Raw genomic sequence first — 21,580 nt, forward strand, 5'->3', positions numbered from 1 at the left:
AACAGCTGCTTGTTTAAGTGAAAATACATTGATGGGGGGGTTTTTGCACTAATTAACTTGTGGAGTTGTGAAGTATTTTGTCCAGTGGTAATTATATCGTCAGTTATATCGTTATCGCAAATTTTCAAATGTATATCGTGATAAATATTTTTGGTCATATCGCCCTGCTCTACTATCCATAGCGGCCAAAGCTGTTTTAGTGACAGGTTGTAACATTTTTCAATATGTAAATGTCTAACATTTTTAACATGGGATCCATAGGGATCGAGCCAGCCTCAAGTGGCACCAAGAGAAACAGCAGTATTTCAGTTCCAGAGGCTACTCCGTGGCTACAACTCATCAGGGGACTGAGCCATGATCTGAACTTTGCTGATTTTCATCTTTTAAAATCTGAAAAAAGAAAAACTCTTCTTGGAATGAAAATAGATCTACTCAGTTTCTTATCAGGGTTCTACCTGCATCTTGTGTGCCTTTATACTTAAGTGTGTCTTAATATCTATTGTCAGTCAAACCTATTCTTACAACAATGCCACCTTTTTGATATCAAAAATGGAGATTTTTGAGGAGGGTTAATAAAGTAAACTGAATGCATTATATCCTACATTACAATAATATAAAATCCTGCAAAATCAGTTTTTTTGCATTTCTCTGTAAATAACAAAATTGCCTTATTGGTCAAAAATGCAAACAAGTGTCATATCAGATGCCTGTAGCACAAGTAAGATCAGCAAGAGGTTGTCTAGTTAAATAATGTGCATCAAAAACTCACACTCTAATGTTTCCATTTGTTTACTCACTGACTTGATCACAGAAGACTACTTTATCAATAATTTGTAGAGTATGCATAGAGTCTGCCCTGTAAATATTTTATTACATGGACTGATTCATGCGCTTGAGATTCAGAATGCACTAAATGTTTTGCAGATGTAAAAAGATAATTAAAAACAGTTTCTTGCTTTTGTAAACATCATGGGTAAAACCTAGAAAAATGCCCAACAATTTAGATACAATATATATCACAGAAATAAAGTGCACTGTATGAAAAAAGAAAGGAATGCAGAAATGTGGTACTAATTAAAGGCTGCTGTTCTATCTAAGTGCCCCTTTTGGCACTTACTGAAATCACTAATGTTCCAATAACGGAGCAGAAAAAAAATCTGACAACTATTGTCATTTGTATCATTTCATCTTTGTATCTCTCAGGCTTGAAAATAGCCCTCTGTCTTCCTCTCTGTGTAATCGGAGTCTGCATGTCTAAGATTAGCAGACCCTGCTCCAGCTCCTTTTATCTGACCCCCTGGAGCTACAACTAAGGGGTTGCATCTACTGTAGCCTCTGACAATGTGAAAGAAAGGCATGTTGGGAGACGAGAGAACCTGGGGGGAAAAAGAAAAAAAAAACCCCACAAAAAAACCCCACAACGGCCTCTCCACTCCCTTTTTATTGATTCTGCACTATAAAAAAAGCAAGTCTCAATAGGTGTGGTGTTGATGCTGAGATAAATCATACATTTGTACTTAGATTTATTCTTTCAATCTCTTTCATAACATCCTGCAAATTTAAAGCTTCCCCAGTTTTGTTTTCTTTCTATCAAACCCAACAGGCCACAAACAGGTCAGAGGACTTTGCTTTCTACAGTAAAGGCCTCTTTTTTCTTCCTCTCACCACAAAATAAATGGTCACATGCCTCGTAGCTCTCATTTTATATTTCTACCTGATGGAAGTTTGGAGGTAGACACTTTACATGAGTTATACTGCGTTGCTGATGTGCCTTTCAATCTATCAAGTTTTTTCATGAGCAAAGTATCACTTAATTTGTCTCTTATGAGACAGCACTTAAATCACTGACAATGTAAAAGTGTTTCCAATAACTCAAGCGAGTATTCAACTTGAAATACTTGAAATTTGGTGCTATTGAGCAATCACTCACTTTACAAGCTAATGTTATTGTTGATATTTTTGAATAGAATGCAAAAGTATAAAGACAAGACAAAAATCTGGTTCTATATCTTTTATCTACATGAAAAATAAACATATTCTTACATCTGTCTTTCTGTCTTTTTTCCAAGCTTCAATTGGATCTGACATAAAATAACAACAACATAATTAGAGAAAACATTGCTGCAAACAAAATGTTCTGTTTGCACTGACAACCGGGACATGAACTTGACAAAGATGCCTTTTTTTGAACCTCTGACCTAAAAAAATGTATGGAAAAGAGAATGGCTGACATACTGCATAATGTCATTTCCACATTTATGACACATTCACACTTTCTCCTTTGAATGAACACATTGACTATTCATACATTGAAAGTAGCACATAACCTTGAAACAATGACTGCTTTAGTGATTGAAATCTATTCCTCCTTCACCGATCACACTGATAGCTCACATAAAAACGGGGTACGTGCATATAATATAATGTATATCAAAGCCAATACATACATTTTTGCATTTTTTGCAAGTCCAGTTATATATATTAATAAAATTACCCATATCGCCCCTGCAGTCAATCTAGCCTTCAAGCTCGGGTCCTCTACCAGAGGCCTGGGAGCTTGATTCTGCTCTATAAAATCAAAATTAAGCCTGGGAGTTTGATTCTCCCAAACTAGGCGAATGGCTCCAGCAGATCCCAGGAACAAAATCCGAGATCATTGTCCAGAGGAGCGCAGTCCTAGGAACAGCTAAGATACTGCGCAGGACCCTCAAGCTCCCAGGCCCCTGGTAGAGGACCCGAGTTGGAAAGACAGACTGCCCACAGTGGTGAGAGGGGAATTTTTATATATATTTATCTTGCAATACTAATACTAGTACCTCACACACAAAATGAAATAAATAAAGGATGAATAATTAAAACAAACTTCATTCTGTATTTCAACACACAAAAGTATGCTTTTCACCAGAAGAATGAAACATGGAGCCAGTCATGATTCTTTTTGTTACTGAAGCACAATTTACATGATGTGGATCAATTTTGGATCAAAACTTTGACATTTCAATCAGCAAATGTTCTGCAAAGCACCCAAGCATACATACCTGCTGCCCTTGTGTGATTAATCAAAAGTATTTGACACATCCAGGTTATTCTGACAAGAAAAACAGTGATGACCCCTTGAACAGGGAAGTTCCTTTGTCAAAAGTACCCAGAATTGCTGTTAAATAGGGCAGCAGAATTGTTGGCTTTTCTCAGTAGAGATTTGAATGAATATTTGATGACGGTATAGTATCTGGAGTAACACACACACATATTTGGCAGTATTGCACGGTTTTCCCATCACAATAGCTATTGTGTAGAGCAAACAAAGATGCATACACATTAGCACATATCTTGGTAGTGCTGGTGTGGTTTGTTAAAGCCTTTGAATGGGCTGCAAGAAGTCTTCTGCTGAACCATGCGCCAGTGCATCTGGGCTCTAACACCTGGATATGACTCTGCAGAATTTAGGCACTGAACATTAAATGTTTCCGCCTGAATTAACATAAAGCGATTCATTTAGTGGTAGGAAAAACATAAGCGGTCAACTCAGCTCTGCATGTTGACTGTAAAACAGCTGCAGAAAATAGCAGTGCAAAACAAAAGCAAAAAAGTAGCATATGGTGATTGATGGATGCTGCTGTTTAATGTACCTTACAGTCCGACTGGGACACTTATTTGTCATGATACTGACCTCTGCAGTTATTATAAGTTTCTTACATCAGTAAGTTAACAACCTCTTCACTTCCATCACATATATTTTCATAAAGCTTTCTGATAATACTTTTTTACCTAATACTGTTATAATTTCCTGTGCATTACTATTATATGGAAAACTGAAAATGCTTTTGGTTTTCAGATATATAAATGAACAAAGAGTAATCAGTCAGCCAGTTTGTTATGACAGACTACTTTTGTACTGTGCTGTGCTATAGTTACAGTGGTATTAATTTTATTTTGTTGATATAAATCTCACTTGAAGCATGTGCTATACAAAACATATGCAAAACAAACAGGCAAAGGCATTGCAAGATCAGTATAGACATGTTTATACATCTTTGTTCAAAAGGTTTAGCTTAGAAATGCACACTGTAAATATAGGTGGGACCACTGCAAGTCATATGTCCATTGTAGTTTAAGGTTCAAAAGGCATGAACCTATTCATATAAAAACAAAGAAAAAGCATCATCTTCAATACTTGTCTAATCTGCATGTCTTGAAGTTCTGCTCTGTTCTTTAATGTGGGTTTCAAACACATTTAACATACTGCATCAGATTTAGATCTTAAAGGATTAAGAATTATCAGGCTAAATGAAATCTGCATCCTTGTTTGTCTTTTAATTACATTATATGCTCATTTTAAGTACTAACATAATGCAATATGTCATAACTTAGATTTAGTAGGAAGGTATCTGCAGCTTTCCCATGTCTATAGAAGGAACCAATGCTCTCTCGTAATGACGGATGTGACTGACTGCAAACTGCCTCCATTTCTATTTAATGGTTTGTAATCAGAGATGTCGAGCTGCAACTTTATCATCAACAGTGAGGGAGTGTCTCACGTGTTGTATTTCTCTCTCATTACTCATGCAAATACACATAATGATTACAAATGAATAGTGACACAATGTCTTCCAGTTAATTGGTTGTAGAAGTAGAAACCATTAAGAAGTCCTTTTGAGTTCCTTTTTCTAAAGGAGGCTCATTGAGAAATAGTGTAGGTGCTTGTTATGCACATATACATACATATATATACATATATATATATATATATATATATATATATATATATATATATACATATGTGTGTATATATATATATATATATATATATATATATATATATATATATATACATATATATATATATATACATACATATGTGTGTATATATATATATATATATATATATATATATATATATATATATATATATATATATATATATATATATATATATCAATTTCCAATTTAAAAAAAAGGTGGATGGCAGGTAGTTGCATTACACTGTTGTTTCACACACTGCGATAGCAAAAGTGTTGTTATGGATGAGCTTGATGCTTGTTTTTCTTCGTTATGAGGTCACAAGCTCTGATTGTTCCAGCCCTCCTGTGTGGCACCACATGAGGTCCCTTTTACAGAGTGTTAAAAGGAAAAAAGTGCCAAAAATGCTCAAACAATAAATTCATCGAAAGTTCTTTAGCTCAATTACAGTTCTGCATATCCATTATTACCAGAGTGACTTTGAAAATAGCAGATAAATGATTACAGTTATTTTCCTTTTTAACAATTGCATACCATTTGATCCCACATTGGATTTAAAACCCACCTGGAGCAGAAGCTAATATAACTGTGCTTTTTCATTCTCTCAAATATTAAAATAACATAATAATTTTCACTCATTAGTAGGCATGGGTATCGAAAACCCGTTCCCACTGTTTCAATTCCTTGGAATTGTTTGCCATTTTTGCAAACGATTCCAGTCGCCCCGAATGACGTCACCATGTTGCGGAGCGTCATTTACCTGGCAGGAAACACTGTACCTAAGCGCCTCAAACGCTCAAAAGTTGAAGAACAGATGACATCAGGGCAACTTGCAATACTTGCAAAGTAGATATTTCATTTAAGGGAGGAAACACTACGAATATGCAAAAGCATTTGCTCACAAAAGACACGATGACCTTAAATGAATGTCGTGCTTTTAATTCCGCTTCGGACTCGTGAATCTCAACCCAGCAGCAGCGGTAACGTTTGCACGTCCTCTCCCGTTAATGCGGCAGGTAAATAATCAACTAACAGTGCATATTATGTTAGTGTGATCTGCCTTATTACAAAACCTGCCATTACTGTGCATTTAGGTGACCATGATGAGAGAGACAGACAGAGTCTGGCTCAGATGCTGGCAGTTCTCGCTGCAGTCTGCCGGTAGCGTCTCCTTTCAGGCCAGGATAGACGAATGTCACCGAGCAGTGACTCAGTTTGTGGTAAAAGGCTTGCACCCATTTGCCATAGCAGATGATTTTCAGTAAGTGTGTTTAATTGTAGGCAGGGACATTACTGGATATTCTTGTGTAATTGCTACAGAATAATTTATGTTATACTTTGTTATTGCTACAGAAGAATATTTATTTTATTATTTTACATTTACAATTTTTTTCCTGGGGACCCTGTGACACCCATTGAAGAGCCGTAGGCTGGATCTCTTAAGATCTCACTGTTGGGTTTGTAAGGCCATGTTACTCCTAAATTTCTATCTTGTTCAAAGAGAAGATATAAAACAAAGTTCTAAGCTAATCAACCTTAGTGTTCTCCTTTTTAAAAAGAATCGATAAGAGAATCGATAAAGACTCGAATCGTTAAACAGAATCAAAAATGGAATCGGAATCGTGAAAATCTTATCAACACCCATCCCTACTCATTAGTATCTTTTAACAAAATTTTTAACTAAATCATTTGTTAAACAAGTTTACTTAGTAGATCATGTTAATGCAAGCAAATTGAGCACATTCACTCATGCCCAACAACAATGATTCCGTGTTTCTGCTAGAATATTGTTTAACATGTCTGAGTGGAAAATAACTTGGTTGTATAAATGATGTCAAATCCTATCATTATATTCAATTCGATTTATTTAGCGCCAAAACAATAGAATAGTTGCCTCAAGGTGTTTTATATTGCAGGATTCAGGGTCACCTGATCCACCTCTTGGTACTGTATACGCTTTATCATAAAGGAATGTTTTAAGCCCAATCTTAAAAGTAGAGACGGTGTCTGGAAGCTGGTTCCAAAGACGAGGGCCCTGAAAGCTGAAGGCTCTGTCTCCCATTCTACTTTCAAATACTATAGAAACCACAAGTAAGACAGTAGTCTGTGGCTCTATTGGAAGGAAACAGTACTATGAGAGTTTTTTTAATGAGGTCTGAATATTCAAGACTGTAGCTGCAGCATTTTGAATCAACTGAAGGCTTTTCAGGGAGTTTTTAGGACAATCTGATAATAATGAATTACAATAGTCTAGCCTAGAAGTAATAAATGCATAAACTAGTTTTTCAGCATCACTCTGAGACAGGATGTTTCTAATTCTAGAGATATTGTGCAAATATAGAAAACAGTCCTTTAACCCTTGTATGGTGTTCGGGTCTGTGAGACCCGTTTTCAGTTTTTCTCAAGAGAAAAATTAAACAATGAATTATTTTTTCAACCTGAAATTCATTGGCTTTGGCTTATTTTCTGTGAAGAACATAAATCCAAACTAATTTTCAATGACCTCATACTGTACCTCCCCCCACGCATTTACATTACATACAAGGTGTTCGGGTCCACTGGACCCAGGTCTAATAAAAGTGTTGAAAGTGTAGGTCCTGTGTTCCTACACTCTGTCTTCCTCCTTTCTGGTGCTGCTGATAGTGTTTTCTTCCCCTCCTGCTCCCGCACAAAGTTGCAACATTGTTGAAAATTCAACTATCAACACCGTCTGCTCTTACATTCCCGCACATTTTACCCTCTTTCTTGAGAGATCCAAATTTTATTTTCTCATACCCTGTCCCACCTGCAAATTAGGGGCATAATACTATAAATAAGACTTTGCCAGTGTGGTTCTTTATCACAACTGATCAAGATGGCAAAAGATTATCTACTGCGAGGGCCATGCAATTGATTTTGGAAGAGAGAGGGGCTTCGGATGATGATGTTGACAAAGAGGTTTCAGAATATTTCACATTTCTGAAAATTCAGAGTCTGACAGTGACTTTGAAGAAGAGGATGAGGTTGAGCACCATTTAGTAACAAAACGAAGACGAGTACCCCATCTGCAGCCAGCTCCAGGACCAGAACAAGCCCACCAGACAGCAAGTGAAGAAATATGGATGTCAGTAACTGGTGACATTGAATGGTCTTCTTGCCCAAGAAATGAGCCACCCTGCAGAGCTGTTACTGTGATAAGCCAGGGCCAACACGGCTGGCAGTTACTCATGTGCAGGACATCAAGTCATCATTTGAGCTTTTCATCCCAGATTCCATCCAGAAATTTTTTCTGCATTGCAGTAATCTAGAAGGAAGGTGTGTTTTTGGAGAGAGGTGGAAGGAGATGGACCAAATTCATCTAAGAACCCCAAAGGCCTACTTTGGGGTTCTTATCCTTGCTGGAGTTTTCAGGTCCAAAGGGGAATCCACAGAATCCCTGTGGGATGCAGAAACCGGCAAGAACCTTTCCGTGCATCAATGTCTCTGGAAAACTTCCACAAAATTTCCAGGATTATTCCTTTTTGATAACCGAGACGACAGACCAGCTCGACGGCAGAGAGACAAGCTAGCTGCCATCAGGGCAGTGTGGGATAAGTATGTGCACCACCTCCCCCTGTTTTACAACCCTGGGCCTAATGTCACCATTGATGAGCAGCTGATTTAGTTGTGAAACATATTGCTTCACGTGTAAATGTGTTGTGTCTTTCCACTCACTCCACTTGATTATAACTGATTTATTTTTTTTATAACATTTTATTAAAAAAAAAAAAAAAAAAAACGAGAAGCACATTAATTCATAAATGTGATCTAACAAAGGTAAAGGGAAAAAATTAACCATGTTTGCTGTTCATGTGGCTTGTAATTGGGATGAAGTAATCATCTGTTGAGTAATTTAACATAAAATTGTTTGATAGTGTTAATTTGGAAAGCCAAAACTCTAGCGGGTCCACCAGACCCATGAACACTGGCTGAGTAACAAAAATACGAACACCACACAAGGGTTAAATTTGTTTAATATGGTAAACGGACCGGTTCTTATATCTCACTCAAAGCGCTTTGTACAACATCCCTCATTCATGCAATCCACTTGTTTTACCTAAGTGCTTGCTGTCTAGCATTCATACTCTGATGAATGCATCACAAAGCGCTTTGGGGTCCTTAGGGATATATATATATATATAGAGATAGAGATAGATATATATATAGAGAGAAAGAGATAGATATATATAGAGAGAGATAGAGATAGATATATATATAGAGATATATATCTCTCTATATATATATATATATATATATATATATATATATATGGCGATCGTGACTCAAGAGTTGGGAGTTCGCCTTGTAATCGGAAGGTTGCCGGTTCGAGCCCCGGCTCGGACAGTCTCGGTCGTTGTGTCCTTGGGCAAGACATTTCACCCGTTGCCTACTGGTGGTGGTCAGAGGGCCCGGTGGCGCCAGTGTCCGGCAGCCTCGCCTCTGTCAGTGCGCCCCAGGGTGGCTGTGGCTACAATGTAGCTTGCCATCACCAGTGTGTGAATGTGTGTGTGACTGGGTGGATGACTGGATATGTAAAGCGCTTTGGGGTCCTTAGGGACTAGTAAAGCGCTATATAAATACAGGCCATTTACCATTTACCATATATATATATATATATATATAGGGTGAATGTGTACATCTGTACATTAATATGAATAGACATCTGACTATTTTACAGAATAGACAATATAAACATATTTAAAATTAAAGGAATTCGGAATGTACATTGTGCCTTGGTTTAGAGTGTCTGGAAGAGAGTCCTGTCTCGGTCAATTATAGATGATGTGAGAGGGCGGGTGTGTGTGTTTAGGGCACGGATGGCTTGGGGATAGAAGCTCCTCTTGAGTCTCTCTGTCCTTGCCCGGATGATGCGGAACCTTCTACCAGATTGCAGAAGTTGGAACAGTTTGTTGCCAGGATGGGACGGGTCCTTCAGTATCTGCGCTGCTCTAGTCCGGCATCTCCTGGTGTAGGTGTCCTGAAGCGGGGGGAGAGCAATCCTGCAGCAGCGTTCTGCTGTACGGATCACTCTCTGGAGAGCTTTTTGGTCCTTCACACAGCTGTTCCCAAACCACGATGTCATGTTCTGTGTGAGGATGCTCTCCACAGCGCCTGTATAGAAAATCCTGAGGATCTTTGGAGAGACCCTGAACTTCCTCAGTTGTCGTAGGTGATACAGGCGCTGCCTAGCCTTTTTGGTCTGGACCTGAATGTGGGCAGCCCATGTCAGGTCTGAGGAGATGTGGACACCAAGAGACTTGAAGGACTGCACCCTCTCCACTGGAACTCCATTGATGATAATGGGCTTGTAGTCTCTGTGCTGACCCCTTCTGAAGTCCACCACCAGCTCCTTGGTCTTGCCGACGTTCAGCTGGAGGTGGTTGTCCTGGCACCACGATGCCAGATTCTTCACTTCATCCATGTAGGCCGCCTCATCATTGTTGGAGATGGCACCCAACACCACTGTGTCATCAGCGAACTTCACAATGGTGTTGGAGCCATGGGTGGCCACACAGTCTGAAGTGTAGAGGGAGTAGAGCAGTGGCGAGAGGACACATCCCTGAGGTGCTCCTGTGTTGATGGTGATGCTGTTGGAGAAGCACCTGCCCACCCTCACCACCTGAGTTCTGCCAGTGAGGAAGTCCAACACCCATGCACACAGACGGCTGTTAAGTCCCAGATCCCTGAGCTTTGTGAACAGTCTGCAGGGCACTATTGTGTTAAACGCTGAACTGTAATCAACAAACAGCATTCGCACATAGTTACCCTGTTTCTTGTACATGTGGCTGAGAGTGGTGTGTAGGACGTGGGCGATGGCATCCTCTGTGGATCTGTTGGATCTGTAGGCGAACTGCAGCGGATCTGTGGTGTCTGGGATGGAGGAGGAGATGATGTTCTTCAGCAGCCTCTCAAACACCTTCATTACTACCGAGGTCAGTGCAACTGGCTGGTAATCGTTCAGGGATGAGGGTTTGCTGTTCTTGGGCACAGGGATGATGGTGGATCTTTTGAAGCATGTGGGGACCACAGACTTCGCCAGGGACTCGTTGAAGTCTGTGGTCCCCACATGGTTCAATATCTTGTCCAAGGATACTTTGCAGAACTGGAACAGCAACAAATAGAACCACCAACCTTCAGATTAGTAGATGGCCTGCTGTGCCTCCTACGCTACAGCATCGTCAATGTGCACATAGTTTCACAGAGACAATCACATAAAAACTATTCAGACGCACAAAAACGACAGTCATCAGCAGATTTTTTTTATTCTTTTTTAAAATATCCTTGATGATTTATGCTGCAGTACTTCACTTAATTTGTATTTCAAATCAGACCTCAGTGATATGGACATACAGCTACTAGAAAAAAAAATCAAAGGGATCCATCACTGACCCCAATTTTCCGGGGCTACTTCATAATTCAGTTTGATATGAATACATTTTCTTGCCTTTCACCATGAACCCCACTGATTTGCAATAGAATCACAGTCAGTACTAATGAGAACTGGAAGACTGAAACTCCTTCAAAGTCCTTATCACGCTAAACACAGATAGTGTGTAAAGATTTTTTTCGCTACACTAATTTGACTTTTAGGTTGTAACAACCTACCTACCCCCCATCACCCCATCTCCCAATCCAACTAACACACAAACACACACATGTAGGGTAAGTCAATAATTTAAGTAATTAAAATAAATTGTAACAACTTTCCACAAACTTCAGCACCTCAAGTTTCAGTGAAGGTCTGTTTAAATGTTTCATAAATCCTTTATGAGCAAATATGCTGTGCAAAGGTTAGTGACAGAGGTTGTGCAATATTTGGCTAAGCTTCCAATATATGTACGGACTGCTTCAGCTTTTGTTATTTACTGTATGAATTAACTCATGAATCATTCACAAAGCATCTATGAAGGAGAAAGCACAACAATATCAATAAATAATCTGAATATAGCAGGCCTGTGGCTATGGGGATCTAGCAAATTCTAATTTTTTGTCTTTGTCTCTCTCTCTCTCGCTCGCTATATATAAATAAATAAATATATATATATATATATATATATATATATATATATATATATATATATATATATATATATATATATATATATATATATATATATATATATAACTGCTGGTTTATGCCTCCTTCAATCTTAGAAAAAGACAGACAAAAAGTGGTACTGTCTCTCTCCCTCGATCTCAATGCATTTTGCCAAGAGTGAGTTGGATGCTAAAGGTGTGCTGAAATGATCATTACTATCTAGCAAGTTCTGCCTACACTACCATGGCAACGGAAGGCAAATGTGGCCATGAGATGTGTTCCAGTAGCTGGCAAACTCAAAAGCACAGCCCTTCAAGGACTTGGAATAAACAGACACATTTGTCCAATGGAGTGAAGCTGATAGGTGTTCAGGGTTTATAACTCACTTCAATGTACTTCCACATTTCCCCCCTCTTTTTGGTCTCTCATTGTCAGTCTCCAAGGCCAAACATGGGTGACATATTCTTCTAAACAGAGTCAGACCAACCATATAGACTGTCTTTAATATTAAGACTTTTTAGCTGCTCATGAGTGTATTATGTATTCATTTTTCATTTATTCACTAGATGGGAACACAATATAAGGTCTTGTGTTACATGTGCTGGTTGACACTGAACTGTGGAGGCTGCAGTTTTGTGGTTTGCGCCTTCCTTGTTTGGTTCCATCAGGTCTGTTTTGACACAAACATTCTTTATGATGAATTTATATTACAACCAGTGAAGTGAAACAATGTAATGTTCACTTTGCACACTGATTAAAGACCTCGAGCTAATCAAAAGATAATGGAACTCAGTGCTGTTGGAGAACTGAATTTTCCAGCCATCAAAATGTAATGGGATTTTTGCCAAAACCATGTTGTTTGCCTTCCATTTATTAATTCTGTGATGAGTTGTTCTGACGTGTAATGTCATACTACATGAGAGTATAATCAAGACAGGATCTTTAAAGAGGCACAATTGTATGACTTTTTTGAACACTGATTTGTTAGTAGTAGTAAAATGAATTCAAATACATCTGCAAGTTAGTAACGCAACCCTGAGCAAAAACAAAACAAAACAATGTTAACATGTCTATTGAATGATTTATGAATATTAAATACTTGATTTAAGCTGATAATAAAACAATTTTATCTTCCAGCTCATATATCAAAATTTGATTAATTTCAGTTGATGACTTTTCAAAAAGGTGAAGATAACTTGGCCATCCTCCCACAGGCAGAGGTCTCTGCTGACTCTCTGTTACCTTCTAAATCATTTTTGCTGAAGGGCAGCAAGGTTAAACAGGTTCAACACAGCAAATAAATAATGAATTCAATAAGGGTAATTAAGAAACCACATCAGATGAGCAAGCGCCGACCTGGCCCACAAAAGTCAAGTCACATACTTAAAAACTATGTCTATTTTTTTTTCTTTTTCAGCTACAGTTTAATTACTCCTGTTAAAAAAACAACTTTCTGATTAGGGATTACAATCCCTAATCACCACGATTATTAAACACTGTAGTGAGACAAGCTATAATTGTTGTACAGCCAAGTCAAAAACAGGCTTAAAAATGATCCCAAATGCCTCTGTGTATAGATTCATGCTATAGAGTAATAGGGTAATAAAATTCCCCTCTGACCCCTGCGGATGGTCTAGCCTTCAAGCTCAGGTCCTCTACCAGAGGCCTGGGAGCTTGAGGGTCCTGCACAGTATCTTTGCTATTCCTAGGACTGCTCTTCTGGACAGAGATCTCTGATGCTGTTCCTGGGATCTGCTGGGAGTCACCACACTTAGTGCTCCCATTACCACTGGGACCACTGTTACCTTCCCATATCTTCCCTTGTTGTTTCTTCCTGATGTTGCTGTCTTATAAATTTGGGCTTGAAGAATTCTTACATTAAATTTTTATATTCAAAGGGCTTTGCCTAAAATACCTACATATATATGTATTGATATCGTGCATGTACAGAACACAGAGAACTGTGAGAGCAGTGTGAAAAGCCACAGCTAAGGTGTTAAGACAGTTAAATTTTTTAACATGATACATCTTTAAAAACAAATTTCATTATTTAAATACACCAAAATAAAACAAAGGACTTTATGGAAATACAGATATAAAAAAATAAATAAACCTCTTGAGCCACTGAAAAGAAAAGAAAAGTAACTAAGGAAAAACGACAAAGAAGGAAAAATTCTCTCTGAACTGACCCATATGTGTATGTGTGTGTGTGTGTGTGTGTGTGTGTGTTTGCCTGTCTGTCTGCACCTGCTATAAGCTGAAAAAGAAGTATTTTTATTCAAGAGCCTTTCAGTCCCTATATTTGCATAGGCCCGATAAAGACATCACAAACAGGCTCAGCCTGCACACAGATCTCTCCCACTCCTTGCAATACATTTCCCCACACCTGCGTTGACTCCGCTTGGCAGCAGTGATCAAATCCTTTTTCAGTGTAGAGGGGAATGTGTGGGTGATCCCACTTAGGAAGGGATGCCCAGATGAAAATGCACAAACATGCTTTTGTGGCTAGAAGCAGTCAGTCGGAAGGAGACAAACACAACTAATGTTGTGGGTGAATCGCTGCAATCACAAATCATTGTGGTGGTGTTCTTCATGGGAAAATAGTCTACAGACTTCAGCTTCAGCATAATGGACAGTAACCTGAGTATATTCTAAATATTATATGAGTATAGGCCTAAACTACTTTGAAATATCTTCACAGATTAAAAATGTGATTAGTCAGTTTTAATAGTATTTGTAGTCTTAAAACTAAATGTCTGACACTAACAATAACAATGGTTATGGAGATTACAAACAGTGGGCTTGACTTTGCTAAGAAAAGTAACTTTAGAAAGCTCTCACAGTACAATCTCTACACAATTAGAATAAGACTGGAGAAACAAAAAAACGAAAGAAAAATGCATTTATATGCACAACAGTTATGCAAGCTATTGCATAACTATTTATCATATAATTGTTTTCTTGATAATGGTGCAAGACATTAATTAATTAATCAATTGATCCATAAATATTTAAAATAAAAACTAATAATAACATTAAAAAAGTAAAGGAATCAAGATTCCTTTACTTTTAATGCAGTTAAACGCAAATTTAACTGCATTAAATTTAAATTTGTGTTATGTGCTGTACATGTTTTGTAAACAGAAATTACAGTGAGAGATTTAGGACATGTTCAAAAAAAAGTATGAAATTTGGCTTTAACGAACACAAATTTAAACCTCATCATTGAAGTTATACTCAGCAGCTAAATGTATTTGAAATGAGCATATTGCCCAGGAACTCATTTCACAAGCCACTCATACAGTAATTAACAGATGGAAGAACAGCCTGTGGTGTATTTTCAACAAGAAGTTCTGATGTACATTTTAATTACTGACAATTTTCCTCCTATTAGTTGTGTTTCAGTTTGAACAGATTTTGATTGGAATATGTAGGTCTGCTGTGTCCTCGAGAGAAAACTACAATGCTGGCTCAATTCACAAAGCCTTGTTCGCAGTCATGTTACTGCACAATGACTATGTGATCTGCGGCTTGAGGGTTTTTCACAATGTCATATTTCAGCCCAAATGTTGGTCTTGTTGGTTTTGTTTTTCGTGGGCTTATGTTCTGTCAGTCGGTGTGATCTTTATGAAAGGTCGAAATAACATTTCAGCAAAATTTGGTGACTTCAAATCAACAACCATTTAAAAAAATCAATTTTACTTTAATACCTTGGAAATAGATCCCATAGTTTGTTGGCTAATCCCAGTCTCTACATAGACTCTACATGTATTTATTTATTTAGAATATTTTGATCTGAATATTAAAATTTTTCATCTACCAAAGCTTGAAAAGAGTCTAATTTGGTTGCGTTCCTTTTCTTATTTATTTAAGATTTGCTGGTGGTGTATCATTTAAACTGTCTCTTTGCCAAAAAGCTCCACTATGGGTGCATTGTATTCATGTACATGCTGACTACAGCTAAGCCAGTACAGTGACAACTGAGCTAACTCCAATCACCAACGATGACCCCAAGATAAGTTTAAAATGTGAGTCACTGGTAACACAATATATATCCTGCTGATTCACTTCAGTAAATCTCAAATGTTTCTCTAGGCAAAAGCATTGCTGAGCAATGCAACCCCCCCCTCCCACCTCAGCATATTCTCTTTTCTGCCATACTGTTTTATGATTAAAAGCCAATGTGACATTTAATTACAACAAAACATTTGGTCAGCATGCCTGCTCTTTTCCAGTATAGCCTTGTTTTAAAGTCATATGTTTAAACACGTTCACATATGACAGCAGCCACCATCTTTTACAGCTCACTGCTGAGCAGCTTCAACAGAGCATCTGGGAGTTGAGTGCTTTGCCCAAATGCTGTATAGTGGTTTATACTTCATCATGTCATGGGCTAATTTTCCTGTACAATATAAGAGCCAGAAACTGTCGACTCCAAAGATTGGCTCTGTTAGCATACTGCTTCTCAGGTGGGTTTTCCTTAAATGTGTGTGTACTTGGCCTGTTACCTTCCATCCACTTCTCTCCTTAACTGACCAGAGGGAGTTGAGAGGCAATGGCAGGGATCATTACATCACAAAACACCCAGTGGCCATTGTCCTCAGCAACTGCCACACAACATTACTACAACACTCTCCACAAACAAGGGGACATGTCGTGCGTGCCATAGCACAGACACAGGAAGGGAAAGACAACAGAGAGCGTAAGAAAGCGGGAAACAATGAAATAATGAGAAAGACAGAGGAATGAGGGAAAAAAGGGGGACTGGGAGAAAGCTTAGAGAAAGGGTAAAAGAGGTGGGGTTGTTTGTCCCCATTGCCCAAACCACAACTATTCTCATGCGGTAACACTTGACATTTGTATTTCCATGACCCAGATAATGTTTGGTTGTACATAGAAAGATTGCATAAAGTCGAAGGTTGGGGAAGTGCACTAGCCTGGTCATTGCCACATAACAGCTTTCTTGCATTACCAGAGAGGCCTGGCATTTCTGCCTTGGTGTGATGGTGATGCCCTCCTCTCAACCATGAAGGGATTTATACAAACATGACCTCTTTATTAGTTCATAGAAGGATAAACCCTCTCTGCTTTTATTGCTTGAGGACCAGTGTTTTACTTCGCATGTTTTCAACCTGTGTGACTCTTCAGTTATTCTTTCAGGTAGTTCAAGATTTATTAACATCTATTCTTGGGGAGTATTCAAGCTGAAAGTATAAACAGATATTTTTCTCTTCTGCACATGTATTGTTATACCTGAATCTTAAACAAGTTATCCTAGTTACAAGCACCATTCCAGGCTTATTTAGTGATCTCTGATTATATTATAGCTTTGGTTTGGTGAGTGAATAGATTCCACTCTGTTCGCATATTCAACATTTCACGTAGAATGACCACACTGCTTTTCAGAGCATGTAGATACTTTAGCTTGCCTAGTTATACCCCGTGGGTTAACTGTATGTATATAGTGCTTTTCTACTCTGCTTGAACCATCACAGCACTTCATACAACATACCCCATTCACCCTTTTACAAAAACACTTTATTCTACACTCATCAAACTAGATCTATGTTGCCCATACTTTGGCACCAAAACTGGACCAGCCAGGGATTGCACCACCAAACATTATCTAGCTAAAGCTACCCCATAGATGTACTAAATTACATATAGTATCATATAGCTTAACTGAATCCTGTCAGAGTGGCCAAAAAGCAGGAAAGTTAGACTCTTTCAAACATAGAACCAAGGTTACAGTGTAGTCATAGCTTGTCTAGAAGACACCCCAGGAGGAGATGTTGCAGCCTAATACCCTGATAAGTGACTGTAAAAACAAACAGACTACTCCGCCTATTTAAATGGCAACCAAGTCAAGGCCTACATGCTGTAAACGCTAAGCCAAAGACGGTCTTGTTTCTAAACCTGGAACAGGAGCAAATACCAGCAATAAGCATTTATCCTCTGAACCCACATACCTCCTCAATACAGGTTCTGGCAATGCCCAAAGTCTGTCCCTTGCTGAGCCAACAGTGCAAGTACCACAAGTGAAGAGTTCTCCTGAACTAGAACGGTGATTCGTCTTTCTTTTTTTTTTTGGCAACAAGGCAGCTTTTCTAAAGAGATGACAAATATGGTCTAATCTCCTGGATTTTGGCCCCTTTTCAGTATTATGTCTGCCTTGACGCTGAATGATCATGGCACAGGTCCTGCTCTGAGTGCAAAACAGGGGGTCAGTCCACTGCCACAATTTAGCTGACATCTTGCAGAGATGGGGGTAGCCTAGACCTTGCTGCCTGTTGATGTAGGCTGTTGTCCTTGTGCTGTCTGTCCTGATGTTGGTATGATGACCTCTCATCCCTGGTTGGATCTATTTGACAGTGAGGAGGACAGTTCAGCTCCAAGATATTTATGTAGTTAGTTTTGCAGTTCAACTGCTCTTCCCTGCTCCAAGTTGTTTAACCCTTTAAAGCCGGTCGGAGCGGGCACGCTCTGTTTTGCGTAACTACTTTTAAATCCTGGTAGCACTGCAACCACATAAGCTAGCGCAATAATCTTTTTTGCATATGAAACCGGAGGAGTTGTACTTACAGCTTATGCCTTCAGCTTGTCCTAGGTCACAGTTTCCTTCCACATATAGCTTTGCAAAAACTGCATAAAAAGCACTTGCAGCAACAAAAACATAATATTCCAGAAACACGCTTTGCTGATCCGATCAGCTGTTCGTAACACTTCCTACGTCCATCAGGGCGAACTATCGCATGTCCGCCATGTCCTGCCCGAAACCGGAAGTGATGTCATTTTGCGGAAATGAAGTTTTTTACCATCAGGGCCTCATGAGCCTATATGGTGTTTTTAAAAGTTATGTTTGACTTTATGACTTTCTGTGTCGTTTCTCGGATGCTTAGGACTCATATTGCACTGCTGGAAATAGTTTATTTTGATGCATATGCTGTCTTTTTGCCAATTTGCACTATAATATTTATTTTCGTTTTTCTTGCAGTATATAAAAATTGGTGTATATCAAAAATAAAACTATGAAGACACTCAAAATAAATTTCCTGTGGTGGGAAACTATTTTGTGCAACTTTTTTGTATTTACAGTTTTGAGGGATAAGCCTCTTAAATTTCTCTAACTAGAAATATATGTTAAAAAAACAAAAACGATTTTCAATTTTTTTGTAGTTTATTGCACTTTTTTGCAATTTATGTAATTATTATATACTTAATGCATACATATTATTAAAATTTGGGCTATAATGGTTGTATTGATGTATATCAACTTGAAATGCTCTAAAAAATGGCACTACAGCATGTAAAACTATGATATAAGCCCTGGCGGACTTGGTTCTATGGTAGGTCTTAAAGGGTTAAGTCTCTCCACTAGTGGGGAGCTCTGGAGACAAAAAAAAAATACCTGGCCTCACCAAACTTCTGCCTAAACTGGGAGGGAAAAGGGGACTACTTTACAACCCAGATTAGGCTTAACAATAACAATAATGAGTGGGTTAGCTAGCGGCTTTAGGCAGAACCAGTTCTATTCTTATGAGTTGGGGATGGTTAGGTATCAGTTCAACTGCCTCTTTGTCATCAGATCATATAAGCAATGATTCCATTATAGGACAAGAACAGGGTGCAACCAATCAAGCTGGCATGCTTTGAAGATGCAGTCATGCACTCTGTCAAGTATTCTCCATACATACACAGGCAGAGTTATGACCAAAACTGTGTTTTCACAAACTTCAATTTTTCTGCTGCTTCAATATTTTTAAATTACTGTGCAGAACGAGCTGAAGCATATTCATGAATTCCAAAGAGCTCCATCCATTTAAAAGTTAATATTGTGTCTTTGTGATAAAGTTAACTGCATTTTGGCCCTGATGTTAAATGATCAGCTAATAGAATTTCTGTATCACTTCATTAGCACAGCGGAAAGTGTGAGTGAATACAAAACAGCTCAAGTCACACCACCGTTTGCACTGAATTTTAAGAGCAGACTTATTAGTATAAAAATCATTGTCTTCCTGGGCTAACAATGGTTACCTTGGAGGACACTCGTGCAGCCATCGTTGATTCTTTTTTGCCAGTAAAGTCTTTGAAACAGTTGTAGTTGTTCTTTACTATATTATAAACAAACGCCATTTCTGTAAATGCCAAAACCTTTGGTCATGACTGTAGCATGCAACAGAGTGGAGGCTCTCACAGAATCAACCTGGGACCTATTTAAACATGTTAAGTGACTGAAGTATTTGGATGGTATTCATATGCTGCCATGGATTTGTAACATTTCACTTCTAAAGCAATGAGAAAATAATCAAAACTGTTAAATGTCCAACAATTAAAGATTTTAAAGTATTTCTGTGGTGGGTGGAACTACATAACAGCAGCAATTGCCTTGTATTAAGTATGATGTTCACGAAGAACTGCTAAAAGTGTAACATATTGGTATTGTAGCATATTCTAGTGATTTAATATCACACTGCAGTCTACTGACAAATTTCCTCAAAATAGACTTTATTATTACTATTATTATTATTATACTTTATTATTCCCTTTACTTTTAACACTATGAAGTACATAAAACAACACTAGTATTTAATACAGAACTGTTGTATTGGGTTATATTAGACTGCATGTATTTTGCTATTTCTCTGAATACCTTCTCTAGATGAGCACATATATTTATTCAGAAACACTTTCCTCTCAGTGGAATTCCATGTATAACAGGAGATGGGAACATTTTGAGAAAGACACAGCTCCTCTCTCTGGTTTGGTCTCTACAAGTGCAGCAGCAAACCTCCTCACTAAACAGTAAAAGCAAACACAAGAGAACAAATACATCTTCTCTCTCTGTAAACATGAAGACAAATACAAAGGCAGACAAACACAAAGTCGAACAAACTGGGTATGACAACAAACAAGTTGGCCAAATAATGTCAAAATAGGAAACAAAAGAAATAAAGGGCAGGGAACAAACAAGGGTGAGGCAGACCAGCCAGAAAATAGGATTCATTTTTTATTCTGCACAGCCACTAATGCAAATAATGTGTCTCATACAAATTCCAGACATATGAGTACGGAGAAATTGAGGAAAATAAATAAAGAAATGGCAGAATAAATTGAGAACAGGGTGAGGCACAGAAAAACTTCAAATGAAGGAAGAAGTGAGAAAAATTGGTGCAAACATATCTCGGGTCAGAATGTATTAGTATAAACATGTCCCTTTGCACCCCAAGAGCACATAATCACACTCTTGTGTCCCGTCACCAAAGTGGCGCTTTGTTTTCTCATGAGAGAAGTAATCATGGGACCTGAAATGTCTGTTTTTGAGACAATGAAAAGTATGATGAAAAATCTAGTATCCTTTCTATTCCGTTCCACAAAGTCAAATCTGGAAAGTAACAGGTCAACTGCAGTGCTCACTAACACAGAAGATGTGATGATCTAATCACAAGACAAAAAAAGAGGTAACGCCACGATAAAATCAACAAAGTGTCACACAGCTCAAAATCAGATCAACAATCGACAGCAGTGCGGGAAAACATTCAACTAGATTGTGGAATCTACTGCATCATGGGTTTATTTAAGGAACTGACTGAAGCCTACTTTAAAGATGCCTTTAAATATAGTATGAAGTAACACCTATAACACCTTACAGACACCTTTCCTGCACCCCTTACCAATGGTTGATGCAGAATCATTTCCATTAGAAGCACACAAATATTGTCAGATCTTGCTACAATCGTACCTTTCCCTTTGGCCAGCACTGGACACAATATTGGACAACAATAA

General features: G+C 38.2%; 1 protein-coding gene across 6 annotated transcripts in view; it reads right to left on the reverse strand.

Moving 5' to 3' along the window:
* The window catches only part of lingo2 (leucine rich repeat and Ig domain containing 2), a 212,663-nt gene that overhangs the window by 116,213 nt on the left and 74,870 nt on the right, over nt 1-21,580 (reverse strand). The window lies entirely within an intron of this gene.

The sequence above is a fragment of the Aulonocara stuartgranti genome, assembly GCF_965226115.1.
Source record: "Aulonocara stuartgranti genome assembly, chromosome: 2".
NCBI classification, from domain to species: Eukaryota; Metazoa; Chordata; class Actinopteri; order Cichliformes; family Cichlidae; genus Aulonocara; species Aulonocara stuartgranti.